The sequence below is a fragment of the Macrobrachium nipponense genome, chromosome 2 (genome assembly GCF_015104395.2).
Source record: "Macrobrachium nipponense isolate FS-2020 chromosome 2, ASM1510439v2, whole genome shotgun sequence".
In the NCBI taxonomy this organism is placed as follows: domain Eukaryota; kingdom Metazoa; phylum Arthropoda; class Malacostraca; order Decapoda; family Palaemonidae; genus Macrobrachium; species Macrobrachium nipponense.
The window spans coordinates 56,175,808-56,194,964 of record NC_087201.1 but is presented as its reverse complement, the minus strand read 5'-3'; the positions used below and the strand labels follow the sequence as shown (position 1 = coordinate 56,194,964).

General features: G+C 40.3%; 1 protein-coding gene across 1 annotated transcript in view; it reads right to left on the bottom strand.

The window, feature by feature from the left end:
• The window catches only part of LOC135220593 (hydroxyacid-oxoacid transhydrogenase, mitochondrial-like), a gene marked incomplete in the record, with an annotated part of 222,892 nt that overhangs the window by 99,672 nt on the left and 104,063 nt on the right, over positions 1 to 19,157 (bottom strand).

The window sequence follows — 19,157 nt, the reverse complement described above, 5'->3', positions numbered from 1 at the left end:
TCTACAGTTGTGTGTGATGCAGACGTTTACTGCAGTTTTATCCTTGTTGCCGATGTACGATAATACATAGTCATTAGCAGCTTGAACAGTTTTCTCAGCTTCAGTTATAACTAATTTTAAATTAGTTATAACTGAAGCTGATCTTTAATCTATATTAATCTCTGATCTATAGCAAATAAAGTTATTACATTAAGATATCTCAGTTCTATTCTATACATAACGCCATTTATAACAAATACGGTAATGTTGCAGTTGTAGTACGATGATCGAAATAAAAGCCAAACAGATGTTATCCAGTTCGGTTGTACTTAGAAAAAAAAGTCGTTTCTCGTTCGGTTGTTCATGGCTGTACACGTTCACGCAACGAGTATAACGTTTTTAAAACCATACTTTCATCATTCTCTTTTGCTGTATTGAACTTATTGTAACTAGAAGAGGAAAAAGTTAGGCCATTGTAATTTGATCTCTCATAAAATCGGACTATCGTAAGACTAATGATAGTAACCTGAACACTACAGCTACCTGTACACTATAAACTTTATTATATCTTTACATACTCTAGACACCCACATGTACTGTACAGTAAATTCTATAGTACTATACTGCATAAACATAAATAAATTTTACTTATTGCGCCGTTGTGGGATTACCGGCGCCTTTGGACTGGTCTAGAGTTTCGAAAGAAGGTGTGCGGTGGCCGTAGGTTAAAATCGCTCAGTCGAAAATCGAAAATCGCTTGGCGGGTCGGTCGCCAGGAACGGAACCCTGCCACTAACCGAGGGCCACCTGTACTTACGTACGTATGTAGTAAACTGTGGAATCTTATCTTTCGAGTGAGGCGATCTCCGAAAGTGGCGAGAGAGGAGGAGACCAAATGGCAGAAAACTTGAACGCTTAACTTTACGAAACACATTAAAAAATGACAGAAAACATTAACAATAAACTTTACGAAACACATAACAAATGGCACAACACGTTAACACTTAACTTTACAAAAAACTTAAAAAATAATTTTTTTTTTTTTTTTATGATTTTTACATTTTTTGTTACTTTTTTATACTTTCAGGTCATCTGTCGTAAGCTCCTCATGGTGCTCCTCAAGAAGGTTATTGATGTCGTCCTCGTCGATGACCAGCCCCAAGGACTTGCCGAGTGCAACGATCTCATCAAGATCTGGTTGCAAAACAGTTTCAGGATCGTCAACTGTTTCTGAATCTGCATCAGCTTCACCCACGTCGAATCCCTCAAAGTCTCGGGTGGATACAGCATCAGGCCAGAGTTTCCTCCACGAAGAATTCAAGGTTCTCCTCGAAACCTCCTGCCAAGCTTGATCTATGAGTCGGATGCATATGACGATATCGAAATGCTCCTTCCAAAATTCACACAAGGTGAGGTTTGTGGTATCGGTGATGTCGATACATCTCTTGAAAAGATGTTTTGTATACAGCTTCTTGAAGTTTGATATCACTTGCTGGTCCATGAGCTGGAGGAGAGGGGTGGTGTTAGGTGGAAGATAAAGAACCTTGATAAAAGAATACTACGCTAGGATATCTTCCTCGAGGCCAGGAGGGTGAGCAGGGGGCATATTTCAACACCAGCAGACATTTCATAGGGAGGCGCTTCTCTTCCAAGAATTTCTTCACTGTCAGGCTGAAACATTTACCCACTCGGTGAACAATTTCGCATTAGCCCTCCACATCACTGGAAGCTTCTCCTTTAGCACTTTGTGGGCCTTGAAGGCTCGAAGAGTCTCCAAATGATACACAAGTACGGGCTTCACCTTGCAATCCCCACTGGCGTTCGAACAAAGTGCGAGCGTGAGCCTGTCTTTCATAGGCTTATGCCGGGGTAGCTTCTTCTCTTCCTTCGTGATGTACGTCCGACGAGGCATTTTTTTCCAAAAAAGGCCAGTCTCATTCATCACAGTTGAAGACTTGCTAAGAACTGTAGCCTTCGTTTATCGTCATCTCTTCGAATGTCTTAATAAAGGCTTCGGTCGCTTTCGTGTCCGAGCTGGCAGCCTCCCCATGCCGCACCACTGAATGGATGCCAGTCTGTTTCTGTAATTTTTCAAACCACCGGCAAGAAGCCTTGAAGTCTGGGGTTGGCATCAATGTTCCTTCTCCTCTGTCATCTTCGGCCTAGGCAATCAAATCGCCGAAAATAGCTCTGGCCTTCTTGGCAGATTGCCATTTCGGTTATCGTATCGCCAGCGATTTCTTTGTCTTTTATCCATACAAGAAGCAGCCTCTCCATCTCATCGTGCACGTGGCTCCTCTTGTTGGACAAAATAGTCACTCCCTTGGAAGGTGTAGCTGTTTTGATGGCTTCCCTCTGCTTAAGTATGGTACCTATCGTCGCCAGATTTCTGCTGTATTCCTTAGCGATCACACTCAACCGCATGCCAGCCTCATACTTCTTGATAATCTCCATATTTGTCTCCATAGAAAGCATCCTCTTCTTTCCGTGAACTTCAGCAACTTTCTTGGGACCCATGACTATATGTACGTAATTAAGTTATGTACTAAAGTTCTCACACAACATGATAAAGTACAAAGCAAAATCACTAACACGAATTTACATTAACAAACGAAATCGTATATGAACGAACGAATTCCGCGTGCTTACGATAACGATGCTGCTACTGATCGGCCGAATAACGCCTTTACATAGAGCACGATGGGAGAGATGCTGACCAATAGGAGAGCAGGATCTTACGGCGGTGACTAGCATCAGGAACCAATGGGAGAGTGGGAGGATGGTGGCGATTCTACTCAGTTGGCGGCGCGAGAGTTTTAAAATTGTTCTCGGTGGTCCGGGCGAATCTCAGGACGTTACAGTAACACCCTTTCATAACCTGAATTATTTTCGTATGCAGAGGCAAAAAAATCTTCGTATTTGCTTTCATAACTTGAATTTTTCTTAAGTTGGGACTTTCATATATCGAGGTTCCACTGCATTTTCAAAAGTATGAATAGCATACACAAAGTTTCCATACCGAGTTTACACTTAAAAGCATGAAAGTGTATACTAATTGTATACTAGTACATACGGTACTTCAGAAATTAAAGTTTTGGAAGGGATATCATCTTTGAAAAGTGCAGTAACTTTGTGAATGGGTATTGCATCTTGTAAAAGTATGTGTACACTAACTGTAGGTGCTGTGATTTCCTTTGTATCATATTTATTTAAGTACAAAAATAAAAATACATTTTTAATACATGTTTTACACATGAAAGTTTTAAAACTTATAAATTTACATAATAAATTAAACAAACACGTTTGCAGTGTTTTGCAGCTTTCTGGGGGATTCGCAAATATTCGTGCTATTTTAATTTTGCGCAACTCAAATTGCGCAAGTTCGGGGTATTAATGTATACATTACCATCTAGTACTGACCCCTCCTTTTGGGGTGAACTTTGGCTCATGCACCTATTGCAGAGGTTGGAAAGGAAATTCATCATATAATATAGAGGCAAGTACCTATTAGAGAAATACGTAAATTATTGTAAAAATTCAATTTTTATATAAGTACCGTGTATTTTTGTGTATACGACGACCTTTAGATAAAACATGGTAAAAAATCATGGCAATTTTTCATGAATCTATCTCAAATTTGTAGTATAAGACGACTTGTAAATTACAAAACTGATATGTTTTTATGGAGATAAGTGAGCATTTGCAAAAATTAAACAGTAAACTACATTATAATAATGACTTAAAGGTTGTTTTGCTTGCTGTATCCAGTTACAGTATTACTATTACCATATTGTTACTGTACTACAAACTATAAACATCATCATGTACATCATCCGCATTTGATATTGCTTACATTCTCATAATCTTGGCTGATTTGAGTATATTATCGATATCTTCATTGCCATTATTTGTTAGAAGAGCTATAATTCAGAGATACCTTTTATTGTAAATTAACAAAGTTTAGTTGAAAACATGCACATATTACTTCATTGTATATAAGCATTAGATGCGATTTCTCCAGTTCCGAACATCACTTCTGCCTGGCCGTTATTAGTTTTAATCAGCCTCGGTTATAACACACAGCTTTAATTTACAGGCAGGCCACGGTTAACGGCGCAATTGCTCAGCGACGAATTGGTTTTACGGCTGTCGTCAAAAATGTTTATTTAAAAAATAAGGCAATTTAAGGTATTTTTACGGCACAATTTTCGGTCAACAGTGCCGCTAGCGCCGTTATGTCTAATGAGTACATACATTTGTAGAAATACCGTTCAGCCCATAAAAGTTATGCTAACCGAGGGCCACCTGTATAAGTTATTCTACTTTCCTTATACATAAATATATAATAAGGCATTTAAAGGTATTTTTACGGCACAACAAGTTCATACATTTGTAGAAATGCCGTTCAGACCATAAAGGTTATGCAAATTATATAAACAAATTTTATGGAGCGTTATTACATAGGTATTAGGGTAAAATATACGCCTCTGACGATATTCTATGCCGAAATTATCGAGTTACATAAGTGCAAATTTAGCCATGGATGTGTCAATTTATAAATGTTCATGCTTTTATGTTTAAAATGTGTATGAAAATGTATTACATAACGGGTATTTTTATTTCTACAGAGAAATATGATACTAAGGCACCTTTTGAAAATGCCCTTCACGTTATCAATGCGATGTTTTTTCATGTTCTTTCTTGTGAGCCGCCGCCTGCCGCTCTTCCGAAAATATAGTTAAAAAAAGTGCAAATTAGCGATCGATGTATCGATTTTATAAATGTTCATGATTTTATATTTAAAATGTGTATGAAAATGTATTACGTATAGGGTATTTTTATTTATATGCAGAAATATGATAAAAAGGCAGCTTTTGAAACTGCCCTTCACAATATCAAATACGATGTTTTTTCATGTTCGTTCTTGTAAGCTGCCGTCTGATGCTCTTCCGAAAATATAGTTAAAAAGAGTGCAAACTTAGCGATCGATGTGTCAATTTTTTAAAATGTTTATGCTTTTGTTTAAAATGTGTATAAAAATATATTACATATAGGGTATTTTTATTTTTGTGCATAAATATGATACAAATTAAGGCAGCCTTTGTAACTACGCTCCACGTTGTCAGGGGATGTTTTTTTCATGTTCATTCTTGTCCACCACTTTTCCGAAAAATGCATGGTATTATTTTAATAATTATGCACCTTTTCCACAATTCCTTTAAAAAATTATACATTACTTCACTGTATCCAATAATATGTTATGTATTCTCATAATATTGTATTATAAAATAACAGGAAATCTAAGCCAGTATTCCGTGGAGCGGCCAATGTTGTGTTTTGAAATCAGCTGATGGTGAATATGAGTTTGTTTCGCCATAATGCAATTCTGAGCGAATTCTCTTGTTTCTAGTTAGCATAAACGAATACGTTATCTAGATACATACCTGACTTATATGAGACAAGGTTATTTTTCCTTATACGTGTTCTTAACCTTAAACGCCGGAGCGGTAAATAAAAAAATGACTCCCGTATGCCGGAGGGGTTTGAGAGTGAGCGCGTAAGCGGAAAAAAAATATTTTTTTTCAAAAAAATCACAGCGCGCTTAGTTTTTAAGATTAAGAGTTCATTTTTGGCTCCTTTTTTTGTCATTGCTTGAAGTTTAGTATGCAACCATCAGAAATGAAAAAAATTATCATTATCATATATAAATAATGCGATATATGATAGCGCAAAAACGAAATTCATATATAATTGTATTCAAATCGCGCTGTGCGCAAAACGGTTGAATTTGAAGGTAACAAGTTACTTTTTTTCGTTGTAATGTGCACTAAATTGCGATCATTTTGATATATAAACACATTGTAAAAACGATAAAAGCAACACAGAGAAAAATATTATCACAAAATAATGCATGAATTCGTAACGCGCGTACGTAAACACATATTTTCTTCAAAAATTCACTATAAATCTAAATATTGTCCTAGAGACTTCCAATATGTTTCAGAATGAAGACAAATGATTGAATATTACTATACTGTAAGAATATTAGCTTACAAATGCAGTTTTCGACCATATCTGACGAGCTAAAGTTGACCGAATGTCGAATTTTTTATATATATATTTTTTTATATGCAATTATTTCGGAAATAAGAAAAGCTACAACTTTCAAATATTTTTCGTTTTATTCTACATGAAATTGCGCACATTTTCATATATAAAACTCTATGAAATGCCTAATATGAAACGGAGCAAATATTCCGAGAATGGGACTTACGCATTTCGGAGATTTGTGCGGAGAATCCGCGCGCGGAGGGAAGGAAAGTTTTTTTTTAAAAATTCACCATAAATTTAAATATTGTGCTAAGAGACTTTGAATTTGTTTCACGATGAAGATAAATGACTGAATATTACTAGACTGTAAGAGTTTTATCTTACAATTGCGTTTTTTCGACCATTTCGGTAGAGTCAAATTTGACCGAACGTGGTTTTTTTTTCTATTTATCGTGATTTATATGCAAATATTTCGAAAATGAGAATAGCTACAACCTTCAACTATTTATTGTTGTATTATCATGAAATTGCGCACATTTCATATATAAAACGTTATGTAACGGCTAATTTAAAATGGTGCAAACATTACCACAATCGCACGTATGATTTTTTCGGAAGAGTTACCGCGCGGACGTAAAGAAAATGTTATTTTTTTTCATAATTCACCATAAATCGAAATATTGTGCTAGAGACTTCCAATTTGTTGCAAAATGAAGGTAAATGCTTGAATATTACTAGAATATAGGCGTTTTAGCTTACAATTGCGTTTTTCGACCATTTCGGTAGAGTCAAAATTGACCGAAGGTTGAAAATTTGTCACTTATCATTTTTTATATGAAAATATTTCAAAAATTGATAAAAGCTACAACCATGGGTTGTTTTTAGTTGTATTTTGCATGAAATTGCGCACATTTTAATATATAAAACTTTATGTAACGGCTAATTTAAAATGGTGCAAACATTACCACAATCGCATGTATGATTATTTTCGGAAGAGTTACCGCGCGGACGTAAGGAAAAAGTTTTTTCATAAATTCACCATAAATCGAAATATTGTGCTAGAGACTTCCAAATTAGTTGCAAAATTAAGTTAAATGATTGAATATACTAACAATATAAGAGTTTTTAGCTACAATTGCGTTTTTTTCGACCATTTCGGTAGAGTCAAAGTTGACCGAAGGTTGAAATTTTGGCACTTATCGTTATTTATATGAAAATATCTTAAAACCTGATAAAAGCTACAATCATGAGTATTTTTTTGTTGTATTCTACATAAAAATGCGCACATTTCATATATAATACTCTATGTAACGGCTAATTTAAAATGGTACAAAAATTATGTCAAAGTGACGAAATAATTTCAGAGATGTGTCACAGATACTTTTTTTAGTGCGGCAAGAAAGAATTCGCGCTTGCGCGCCTGTGTAACGATTGTAAACAAAACAACACCTTGATCCGTGAACTCCCAGCATCCCCCAAGGCGCGTGATTCAAGAGTTTTCGGCTGGTAGGCCTAAAAGTATTTTTCCGCGAATTTTTAAAAACAATTTTGTATGTCGACGTAAAATACGTCCAGTCGGCACCCAGAGAGACAAAAAATGTCGACGTAAAATACGTCCAGTCGGCGTTTAAGGGTTAAGTGGAAATATGAATTGAATAGCTCTCATTGTGAATGTGAACTAATTTTTTTTTTCGTTAACAGATTATGTTGGCGGCATGTTTATTGCGTAATAAAATTACATGATTCCGTTCGCAATTCTTCTTTATATAATCGTAATACAAACTTTATGTTATTTGTCTTATATCGGCGTGAAACCAACAGTAAAATGTGTTCTTTCAAGCACAGTAGTTTTGATTAAAATGATTTTATCTCAATTTTATCGACGGTTGTGTTTGATGGCATACGTTTACTTTTATCCTTGTTGCCAATGTACGATAATAGTCATTAGCAGCCTGAAAAGTTTTCTCAGCTTCAGTTATAACTAGGTTTATATTTAACAGTATATTTCCCAATTGATCTTTGATCTATGGCAAATAAAGTTATTACATTAAGATATCTCAGTTCTATTCTATACATAACGCCATTTATAACAACTACGGTAATAGTGTGCTGTAGTATAATCATTGAAATACAAGCCAAACGGATGTTATCCAATTCGGCTGCACTTTAGAAAAAAAAAAGTAGTTTCTCGTTCGGTCGTTCATGGCTGTACACGTTCATGCAACGAGTATAACGCTAAAACCATACTTTCATCATTCTCTTTTGCTGTTATTGAACTTATGTAACTAGAAGATGGATAAAGTTAGGCTATTGTAATTTGGTCTCTCATAAAATCGGACTATAGCAAGATGAATTATCGAAACTTGAACACAAAAGCTACCAGTACACTGTATAAACCTTATTATATCTTTACATACTTGAGACACCCAAAGGATTAAAGCTAGGTTTTTTTTCACTTTACAGTATTTACAACTACTATCCGACTTACAACCTGCTCGACATACGACCACTCGTACTTACAACCTTACTTCAGACAGTTGACCATTGAGTTACTTGGCACTGCGCCATCTCATGAGAACTCTCATCACTCAGGGGCAGCATCAGTTTGAAATACCCTGCCCTATGCAGCATCATTTGGTATTAACTGTACTGTAGACTGAATTGCAACAACCAATTTACGTAAGAATCGACTTCTGAAAATGCATGCAAGAACCTAACCCCATTGTAAATTCAATGCCTGATTGTACGTAATATATACTATTACATAAATGATTAAAATGTATTAGTAAAATACAATTATGGTAAACAAGGATTGAAATACAATGATTGTACATTACATTAGCAGTACTAAGTAGGCACTTTTATATAGTCAAAGGTTTGATTAGTATACCCCTACCCAGTGATGTTGGCCACTTTCTAAGGTTCGACTTACATCCATTCTGACTTACAACCAGTGGGTCGGAACCAAACTTGGTTGTAAGTAGGATAGTACTTGTATAATACTATAATGTACTGTACAGTACTACTGTACAGTAAATTCTATAGTACTATACAGTGGGGCCTTGCTTAGTCGCGGATCAGCAATCACGGATTCAGTTAATCACAGGTTTTTTCTTGGACCACTTCTCAGTCTATATCACTAGTATGAATCCGTGGTAGGCTAAGCCTCGTCCAGTTCCAATAACCAACAAATGCATGAACAGATTCACATTATGATATTAACTGACAATAAAGGTAATAAAACCATTCTCACCTTATATATTATTGGCATATGTATCTTCATAATATATAGCCTATTCATGGAATAATCCCACATCATTGATATCAACTTGTAGTTGAGCAGCCAGCAGAAATCTAAACATTGAGTTACACTTAACAGCACCTTTGTCATTCTTAACCTTTTAGAAATGTTAATAGTAGTAGTGTAGTTACAGTAGTAATAACATTTAGGAAAACATTTATTTTCAACTCGAACTTCATTATTGTTTTGGAATAATGTAATCAACTTCTCTGAACACTCCAGTCATACAAACGATAATTGTCATAGATTATCGTATTAATTGCGATCGGCGACGAAGCGTAAACGTAATAAAACCATTTTCACCTTATATATTATTGTCATATATTCATAATAAAATGCATATCTTATATATTATTGGCATATCTTCATAATAAAAAGCCTCTTCAAGGAATAATTCCTTGGGGAATGCATTTTTCAAAAGACAAAAATACACTTTACATGTTTACAGCATGCAATGATTACTTTATTTTGATGTGATTACATTAATATTACAGTATGGTATTCTAAGCAGTACAGTGACTATTTTTTTATCATAAATGTATATTCATTCACGAAAAAAATACGAATGACTACCGTGACGTCACCAAACCTAGTCTCGTTCATACATACTATCTTAACACAATGTGATAGTGGTTACACCGTTCTACAAAGTACCGATGTATTTTTGCGTAAGTATCCTCTAAATTCTGTCATAAATCACTTTACTTACTTTTTTTGTGGAGCCCAAATACTACGTATATCCCGGGGAATTAACGGAATTGCGAATTTTATCATAGAGCAAGATTCATTAATTACTGTGTTTTCTTCTTCTTTTCATGACTAAATGCATTTTTAGGATACACTCATTTACAAATTTTCAAATACTATGAATGTAAATAGCAAAATCTCTCTCTCTCTCTCTCTCTCTCTCTCTCTCTCACAGAAAAAAACTATAATACTGATCTATTATTATCGTAATAAAAGAACAAAATGATCTTATATTCTTTCTGTGATTTACAAAACTGCTTCAATACAACTTTTATAGTTGACTCAATGATTATCACATTATAACAGTATACAAGAGAATATCTTATCAGTATTAATGTTTCATTTCTTATCACCATAAAAATATTTAAAATACAAATTTCATTATGTTATTCTCGAGCTAAGCTAGTAACAGTACGCTCGTCCTAAGCTGCTCTTTCAAGCTATTGAACAGTAACTCTCATCCCAAGCTGCTCTCTCTCTCTCTCTCTCTCTCTCTCTCTCTCTCTCTCTCTCTCTCTCTCTCTCTCTCTCTCTCTCTCTCTCTCTCTCTCTCAATGAAATATGAATTACTGTATCATAACATCATAAACTATTATGTACAAAGTTAAAAATAATAATAATTCTATTAATAAATTAGTTTCTTTTAGCAACTAAATTGTTTTCCAAAATAATTCTTTCGATAATAAACGTCCATCAGCTGATTCTAAACGTAAACAAAAGACAAAACTAGATTTTTATTGCTGTATTTTGCTGTTTATACATTAATATTATAGTTGGGTGCTGTAATCTTGACAGTAAATCATGTTTTTTTATCATAAATATGTTCATTAACAAAATAGATATACTATGTACTTTTAGTTTGGTGCAGCAGCCAAAAGGGATTTTGACGAAGGAAAAATCTATTTCTGGGTGATTGGCTCGTGTCGCCCTATGAAAGATCCTTAATATCATTCTTTCTAGGTAAAATTAGCCTAAAATTACCAGAGAAAAACAAAATTAAGAAATGTCAGTAAAACTGACTCGCTCACCTCTTAAAAAGAAGTGTCGGTATGATAATAGGGGCGAGTGTGGAACACTACCACGAGACAAACACCAATTAGAACTTCCTATCAGAATCCCCCCAAGAGAGAGCTGATACCAACGGGCGATGCAGCCTCTACTACTACTACTAGAGGACGCCACGGACAGCAGGGCCCCTAGCGGACATCCTTAATTAAAACAACTAAATACATCTTGTCCTGCAAGGGGGGGAAAACAAACCATTAAAAGGGGGGGTTTTCATAGGGCGACACGATCGAAAGCCAATCACCCAGAAATAGATTTTTCCTTCGTCAAAATCCCTTTTCCTGGGCTCAGCTCGTGTCGGCCTATGAAAGAGTACCAGAGAAACAGACAAGATGGAAAAAAGGAACAATGAAAAACAGTGTAAAATGATGGATATAATATAAGTAAATCAATTACAGCATACAAACTAAGCACTTAAACTAACTTATACTAAACAGTAAAATAATAGAACGTTAGTAATCTTAAAGTACTTAAATGGTAATTACAGTAAATTACAGTGCTGCTGCATAATATAAAGAAAAAAAAGGGGGATTTACTTAACAAAATTACAAAATATACAAACTCATGTGTCCTACCCTAGCATAAAATAAGGGTAGGTACACTGAAATCCATCATTAATACAAGTATTTGCAAAATATTATACAAAACACATTGCGCTGTCCGAACCCTAAGCATAAAAAATAACGGGTAGGTACCACTGAAGTTCATCATAAATACAAAAATGGATTGAATATATACAAACCATATTGTGTCCTACCCTAGCATAAAAAATAAGGGCTAGGTACACTGAAGTACATTATCAGTATTGCAAATATATACACAACATATTGTGTCCTACCCTAGCATAAAAAAATAAGGGTAGGTACACTGAAGTACATTATCAGTACAAGCGTGGATGTCCCTAGCAAAAAAAATAAGGGACAATCCACTATATTGATTTTTCTTCAACGGCTAAGGCTATGATATTTGAGTAGCCTGGCGATAGGGTGAGGCATGTTGGCTGATGTAGGTAGAAAGGAGATCTGGATCTATACTACAACTACTATACGTATCAGGGGAAACTATGTTTCCCGCTGCTACTGCTGAAACTTTAAAGATTTCCAAGGACTTTAGATAATGCCGTTTAAAGACTGTCGGGGATTTCCATCCAGTATACTTTCTAAGATCCTCAAAGTTCATATGTTGAAAATAATTAATAGAGGTGGCTACTCCCCTGATATCATGTGCTTTTGATGACTCAGGGTTGGCTTGTTTAATGAAGTTAAAGGATTTGCTGTCTAATGCCTTTCACTGACAAAGTACCACCTTTTTTTTCTCTCATGAAGAGAGCACCTGAGGATCTTGAAGAAGTACGAGATAGAAAGGCTCTAAGAGTTGATACTGGGCAGAGAGAAGGATCCTGTGGTAGTGGGATAACCTTCCAAGGAGCCCACCTTGCAAGAGGATCCTCATTTTGGCTAAAAAGCTACGATCCGGAGCAAGTAGAACTTCTCCTGATGGGAGGAATTCCACATGACCCGCATCCCTGGATAGAGCCGACAGTTCTGAAATTCTAGCTCCTGAGGCTAGGCTTAATAAGAATAATGTCTTCCTCAGGAGCATTATGAATGTACAAGATGAGTTGTCAGTATCTGAAGCTAGTTTGAGGACATCATTTAAGAACCATGAAACTGTAGTAGGCCTCTGAGAAGGTCTAAGTCTAGCACAGGCTTTAGGGATAGATGTGAAATAAGATTCAGTCAGATCTATCTGAAAACCTACTTGAAAGATTTTCTTCAAAGCCGATTTATGAGTGGTAATCGTGCTAGCTGCTAAACCTTTTTCAAACAAGGATCTGAAAAAGGATATAGCCAAATTAACTGTCATGGTTGTAGTGTTCGATTCTCTCAAGAAAGATGCTAATTTTTAACAGCTGAGTCATATTGTCTAATGGTTGACTCTCTTATCTGATTCTAGGAAGAGAATATTCTGTGGATCATATCAGCATCTTTATTAGCCGCAAACTTCATGAAGTCCATAAAGTTTAGGGTCGGAGAGTTCCTGAGGAAGCGAACACAGTCCTCATTTGTACTGATTGTGATAGCTTGGGATTGGGGATCCGTTGAGGTCGGAGACCCAATTCCAGAAGAAGAGGATACCAGTTGCTCTTGGGCCAGTCCGGTGCAATCAGAGCTACTATCCCTTTGAAAGACCTTAGTTTGCTTAGGACTTTCAAGAGAGATTCACTGGAGGAAAAACATAAATTCTCCTCCACTCGGCTGATTCCAATCCAACGACAGGGCGTCCGTGGCATAAGCCAGAGGGTCCAGGTTGGGGGCCACATAGCAAGGGAGCTTGTGGTTCGCTTGTGAGGCGAAGAGATCCACTTGGAGACCTGGGACTCTCAGGCTTACCCACTGGAATGACCCGACGTCCAGAGACCACTCTGATTCCAGAGGAACTGACCGGGACAGGCGTCTGCTATCACATTCCTTACTCCGCCTGCCAGGTGATTGGCAGACAGATGCCATTTGTGTTTGTTTGCTAATGCAAAGATGGCTATCATGACATGATTCACATGCTTGGATTTGGACCCTCCTCTGTTGATGCAATGAACTACTACTGCACTGTCCAAAACTAGCCTTAGATGAGACTTCTTCGGGGGAAGCAGTCTCTTCAGAGTAAGAAATACTGCCATTGCTTCCAACACGTTTATGTGGAGCTGGCGAAATTGAACTGACCAAGTCCCCTGAACTTGTTTGAACTGAGAGTATCCCCCCCACCCGGACAGGGATGCATCCGTGTGAATGGTTAACACTGGGAGGGGATATTGAAGGGGTACTTTCTTGGCTAAGTTCTTTACTTTTGACCAAGGCCGTAGTTGGTTGCGGAGGATCTGTGGAATTACTGACAACTTGTCTCGATATTTGGAGTTTGCTGCTTGACCGCCAATTCGATTTATATCTTTCAGCCTTGCTTTCAGAAGGATATCTGTTACCGAAGCAAACTGAAGAGACCCTAGGATTCTCTCCTGGTTTCTTCTTGACGTTTGTTTGCATTTGAGAAATTGCCTGACAGATTTTGCTATTTCCTTCCGTTTGACCAGGAATTGACAGATTGTGGGAAGACAAATCCCATTGGATTCCTAGCCACTGAAAACGAGATTCCGGAGTCAGTCTGGATTTCGTTTTGTTTATCTGGAACCCCAGATGTTCCAGAAAGTGAACTACCTTTTTGGTGGCTTTGAGACATTCCTCGACTGTTGGTGCCCAGATCAACCAATCGTCGAGGTATGCAGCTACCATGATTCCCTGAGCTCTCAATTGTTGTACAACCACTTCTGCAATCTTTGTGAATACCCTGGGGGCTACATTCAGACCGAAGGGCATCACTTTGAATGAGAATGTTTGATTTCCTAGCCTGAATCCTAGGAATGGGCGGAAGTGCCTGGCTATAGGGATATGATAGTATGCGTCTGTAAGATCGATGGAGCATGTGACGGCTCCACGCGGAAGTAAGGTCCTTACTTGCGAGAGGTAAGCATCTTGAACTTGTCGCAACGAATGAAAGAGTTTTTAGCTTTGACAAAGTCTAAGATTACCCTTCTTTTTGTTGAGCCTTTCTTTGGCACGCTGAATAAGCGACCTTGAAATTTTAGATGTTTGACTCTCGCAATAGCTCCTTTCTGAAGGAGTTCTTCGCGTATCTGTCAATTCCTTTGACGGTATCTGATGGAATGATTTGATTGGAGGAGGATCTTTGATCCAACTCCAGCCTAATCCTTTGGACACTATGCTCTGTGCCCAATTGCTGAACCCCCACCTGTGGCGGAAGAGGAACAGCCTCCCTCCTACCTGGGGAGCCTCATTGTTGATGGGCGGGTTGGCCACCACGCCCTCCTCTGAACACTGTCGCCTTCACTCCCGTACCCCGTTCCTGCGCCACGCTGAACGGAAAAGTAACCTCTGCGCCCTACCTCTCGGCCTTCGAGTGTAGCCTTGAGCCTCATATGTAGGGTTGAAGGCCGGGCGAGATAGCGTAGGAAGTGGATGGCTGAGATTGCGGGGGGCAACAGGAGGATAGGCTGGTTCTGCTTTGAGCTGGCAGGTTGTCCCTGTTGGGTAACCGGGACCGCCTCCTGCATAAATTGCATGCTGTTGCTGGAGTTTTTTTATATGGCTTTGGAAACCTCTTACCAGCCTTCTTCGGTTTCTTGCCAGCAGTGGGAACGGATTCCTGTTTCCTCTTTGAGGAAATACCCCACCTAGCTCTAAGGCTCTGGTTGAGCCTAGCAGCTTCGTGGTGTACCTCGTTAACCGCGGACTCTGGGAAGAGATCCGCTCCCCACATGCTAGCGGCCAAGAGTCTATTAGGCTCATGCCTGATGTACATTCTTGTAAGACATGCTTCCGGCAGTTCCTCCTAGCCTGGAAGAAGTCAAAAGCGTCCGTTAGAACCGTCTGGAACTGAGATTTCGCCAGAATCTTGAACAGCGGTTCCGTAGCATAAGAGAGGGCAGCCATTTTCCGTGATTATAAGGGAATTGAGGGACCTGCCAAACCTAGTTTCGCGCATCAAAACTCTGCCTGGATTAGGGAATCCGGCAGCCTTGGTAGTTTCTCGCCGAACTGGTCCATGGCGCAGTCCGGTTTGAGCTTACCAAGCGTGAACGTAGCTGGCAAGTTCTCCCACAATTCTCCGAAGGCCGGGAAGAGCGGAGAAGTAGACTCCGCCTCCCTCAACTGTGGGATGGGCTCATCCTTGAGGACTGCCTGAAGAGACTTCTCCACTAATTTCGTGGCGAACGGAAGAGAAACCTCCTCTTCCGTCGCGAAAATAGTGAAGGGACTCTTGTAGGCCTGGAGTTTGGTGTTCGTACACTCCCAGTCCTCAAGGCAGTGAACCCATTCCCGCTGAGCGTGATCTCTACTATATAGGACCGACTCCTTAGAGATCTTGTCTTCCCTCGTCAGAGCCGTTGGCGTCAGCCTAGCATAACCAATGAAAGGCTGCGTCAGACCCGGAGGGTAAAACTCGAAGTCCTCAATCCTTCGAGTTCCACACTCCGGGATAGAGATCATTCCATCTTTGAACGGAGCGTAGGCAGCTACTCTCCATGGGTTCTCCATAGAGAAAGCTGGCAAAGAGTCATATGGCGGGAGTTGAAGAATCCCCGTGCTTGACGCTGGGGAGACTGGGGGAGGAACCTGAGATAGCCCAGCTACTCGGTCCTCATTTTCTCTCATTCTGTTAGAGAGATCCTGGATTGATTGGCCAGATTGAGACAGTGTGTTTGACAACTGTGCAAACATCTGCTCGAACCGTGTCCCCAGTGCGGAGATTTGCGAGCCTACCAGCACGCCCACCTGTTCCATCACCCCTGCTGAGAAAGCAGAGGGATCACAAGGTGCTAGTGCCCTGCTACCCCTAACCGGCGTAGCCAGGAGTGGAAGCGGTGGAGGCGGGAGAAGGCAGTGACTCGGCGGGAGCGCGAGCCTTCTCCTTCGAAGCCTTGCTTCTGGAGCTCTTTGAGTGGGAAGAGCTCGGCTTTGCTTTCACCGCATCGGGACGTTAGGAAGTCGACGACATTCTTAGCCGAAGAAGACGAAGACGACTTCCTAGAAGTCGTCTTGGCTAGAGTCTTCGGTTCTCTCTTTCCCTTCTCCTTTGGGGTACAGAGAGAGCGGGAGAGCGAGTAGGGATCTCGATCCACAAAGCCTTGGAATGAAGCGCTAAGGGGAATAGAAGAAGGGACAGGAGAAGATCCAGAAGCACCCAAGGAAAGACCTTGGGCGCTCGACACACCTACCTCAACCAACAAATCCTCCACCCCTACCGCCATAGGTTCAATGTTAAGGTCCAGGGCAGCGACGTCCGGGACCGACTCCTGGGAGGCTACGACCCCAAAGGATTGCTGGAGGTCTTGCTGGATGGAGGCTATCAGCGGGGCAGCGGACAAGGGTCAACGTAACCCGTCGACTTGCCCGCGGGGGAAGATCTGGACGGCCAGCTTCTTATCCAGAATGTAGGGCTGGCCTTTGGCGGCGTTCTTCCCGAAGCCGCCCACCCACGCTTTCAGGGTGGCGAGGGCGACCTCCCTCACACCGGTAGCCTGAAAGAAAGGCGAGATCAGCTGCCAATGGTGGAACGGGGTTAACAAACTTACGACTAAAAGTTGTTAGTAAAAAGATAAGGAAGCCTATAATAGACTTACCCCATCTCCCAGCTGACCGACCAGGTCGTAGCAGATGGCGCAGGCTTTCAGGATGCCAGGGACGATCGTACTCGTTGAACGACTGTGGCACAGGGGGGCGGGAGAGCCTTACACTCATCATGTCCACAGGGTCGAACAGCGTCGCGTTACACGCTGGGACCTGGCAGTTGGTAGCCTGTAAGTGGAAAAGTACATGAGTACCAAGTAAACACTTACAGTCTAACAGAATGCCCGCTGGTGCCGGAGCGATAAAGTTAGATTAAACCAGAGCCCCGCCAAAATACGTGTGGTAACCAGATTGGTATCCTAGGCTATGGCTCCGCTGATGGCGGAGACACAAAAGGAAACCAACCAGGAGTGGTGGTAATTGGAAACCACGACGGAAAATGGCGGGGATGGTAGATAAAAATAGTAATATTACACAATTCATTGTAAAATATTGTACAATTAGGGTATATCCTTAAATAATAACAATAAAACAAACCTCTCTCCGCCCGTCTACTAGAAGAGTGCGTAGGTAAGAAGTAAGCTCCCTTCCGGTAGCGGGGGAGAGATATAAGGATATAGTAGGCAAGCAACCGACCACTAGTAGTGCCCACCCCGCCCGCTAGCGGAGCCAGTAACCTATAACCAAAGGTGCCCCGGCTGCGACGGAAGGCTCCCTTCGTATAGCAAGGGAGGTGGCTGAGCAACTGGGGAGGGGGGGAGGAAGGTCTCGGCGTCACACGGCGGGAGCGAGAGAGGGGGAAGGGATGGCCTACTCCTCCCCGCCTCACCGGCTACCCGCATGGAGACCCGGTACCTCATGAGTGGTCGCCCTATACCCCCCGCTGGGAGGAACCCCTGGCCACCTCCGAGTAAGAGAAGGCGACTGAGGTTGTCATGACAACCAAGGGGTCCCCCAGCTCCTCCCTATACCAGAAAGGGAGGGCGGGGCAAGGGTAAGGTGCGATGGAACACGTGACCGCAAGTGGCCTAGGCCGCGAGCAACACAACCGTGAGAGGGCCACGTGAACCAAGCTGTACCAATACAAGGAACAAGCACCTAGGCTAGCCTAACACCCTAAATAAAATAAATATATACATCGAAAAGATGGAAGAGACACTTTTAGTAAAAGAGAAAGAAGCCCAGGAGGAGGCAGACTGTTCCAAGAAACAGAAGCCTACTCGGAGCCAGCGATAGCCGATGTAGAGCAAGAGCCGGGATGCTGGGCCGGAATAAAAATAATAGCCCTAAATACCAAGCTAAGAGAATGGTAGGAGGGCTAAACTAGCTAAAACTCGATGTAAAACAATGAACGTGATAAAGTAAGCCCATAAGTATAAGAAGTCCCCAGTATGGAGGGGACCGGGAATTCTAACGAGGCAGCATGGCCGCCACGAGACAACCGGGGAACCGTATATGACCTATTAAGAGGAAAATACTGGTACCCGGAAGATAAAATTGTGGTAAAATATTACTTATGAGTTACTTAACTTAGCCGTGGCAATTGCAGAGCGTTCCATTGTAGATTATAAGGATAAATCCCGAAATAGCACAGCACAAGGAAAAACTGCGTCTTGGACCGCATAGCGCCTAAAAATTTAATGGAACTGTCCGCTAGGGGCGCTGCTGTCCGTGGCGTCCTCTAGTAGTAGTAGTAGAGGCTGCATCGCCCGTTGGTATCAGCTCTCTCTTGGGGGGATTCTGATAGGAAGTTCTAATTGGTGTTTGTCTCGTGGTAGTGTTCCTCACTACTCGGCCCCTATTAATTTCATACCGACACTTCTTTTTAAGAGTGAGCGAGTCAGTTTTACTGACATTTTCTTAATTTTGTTTTT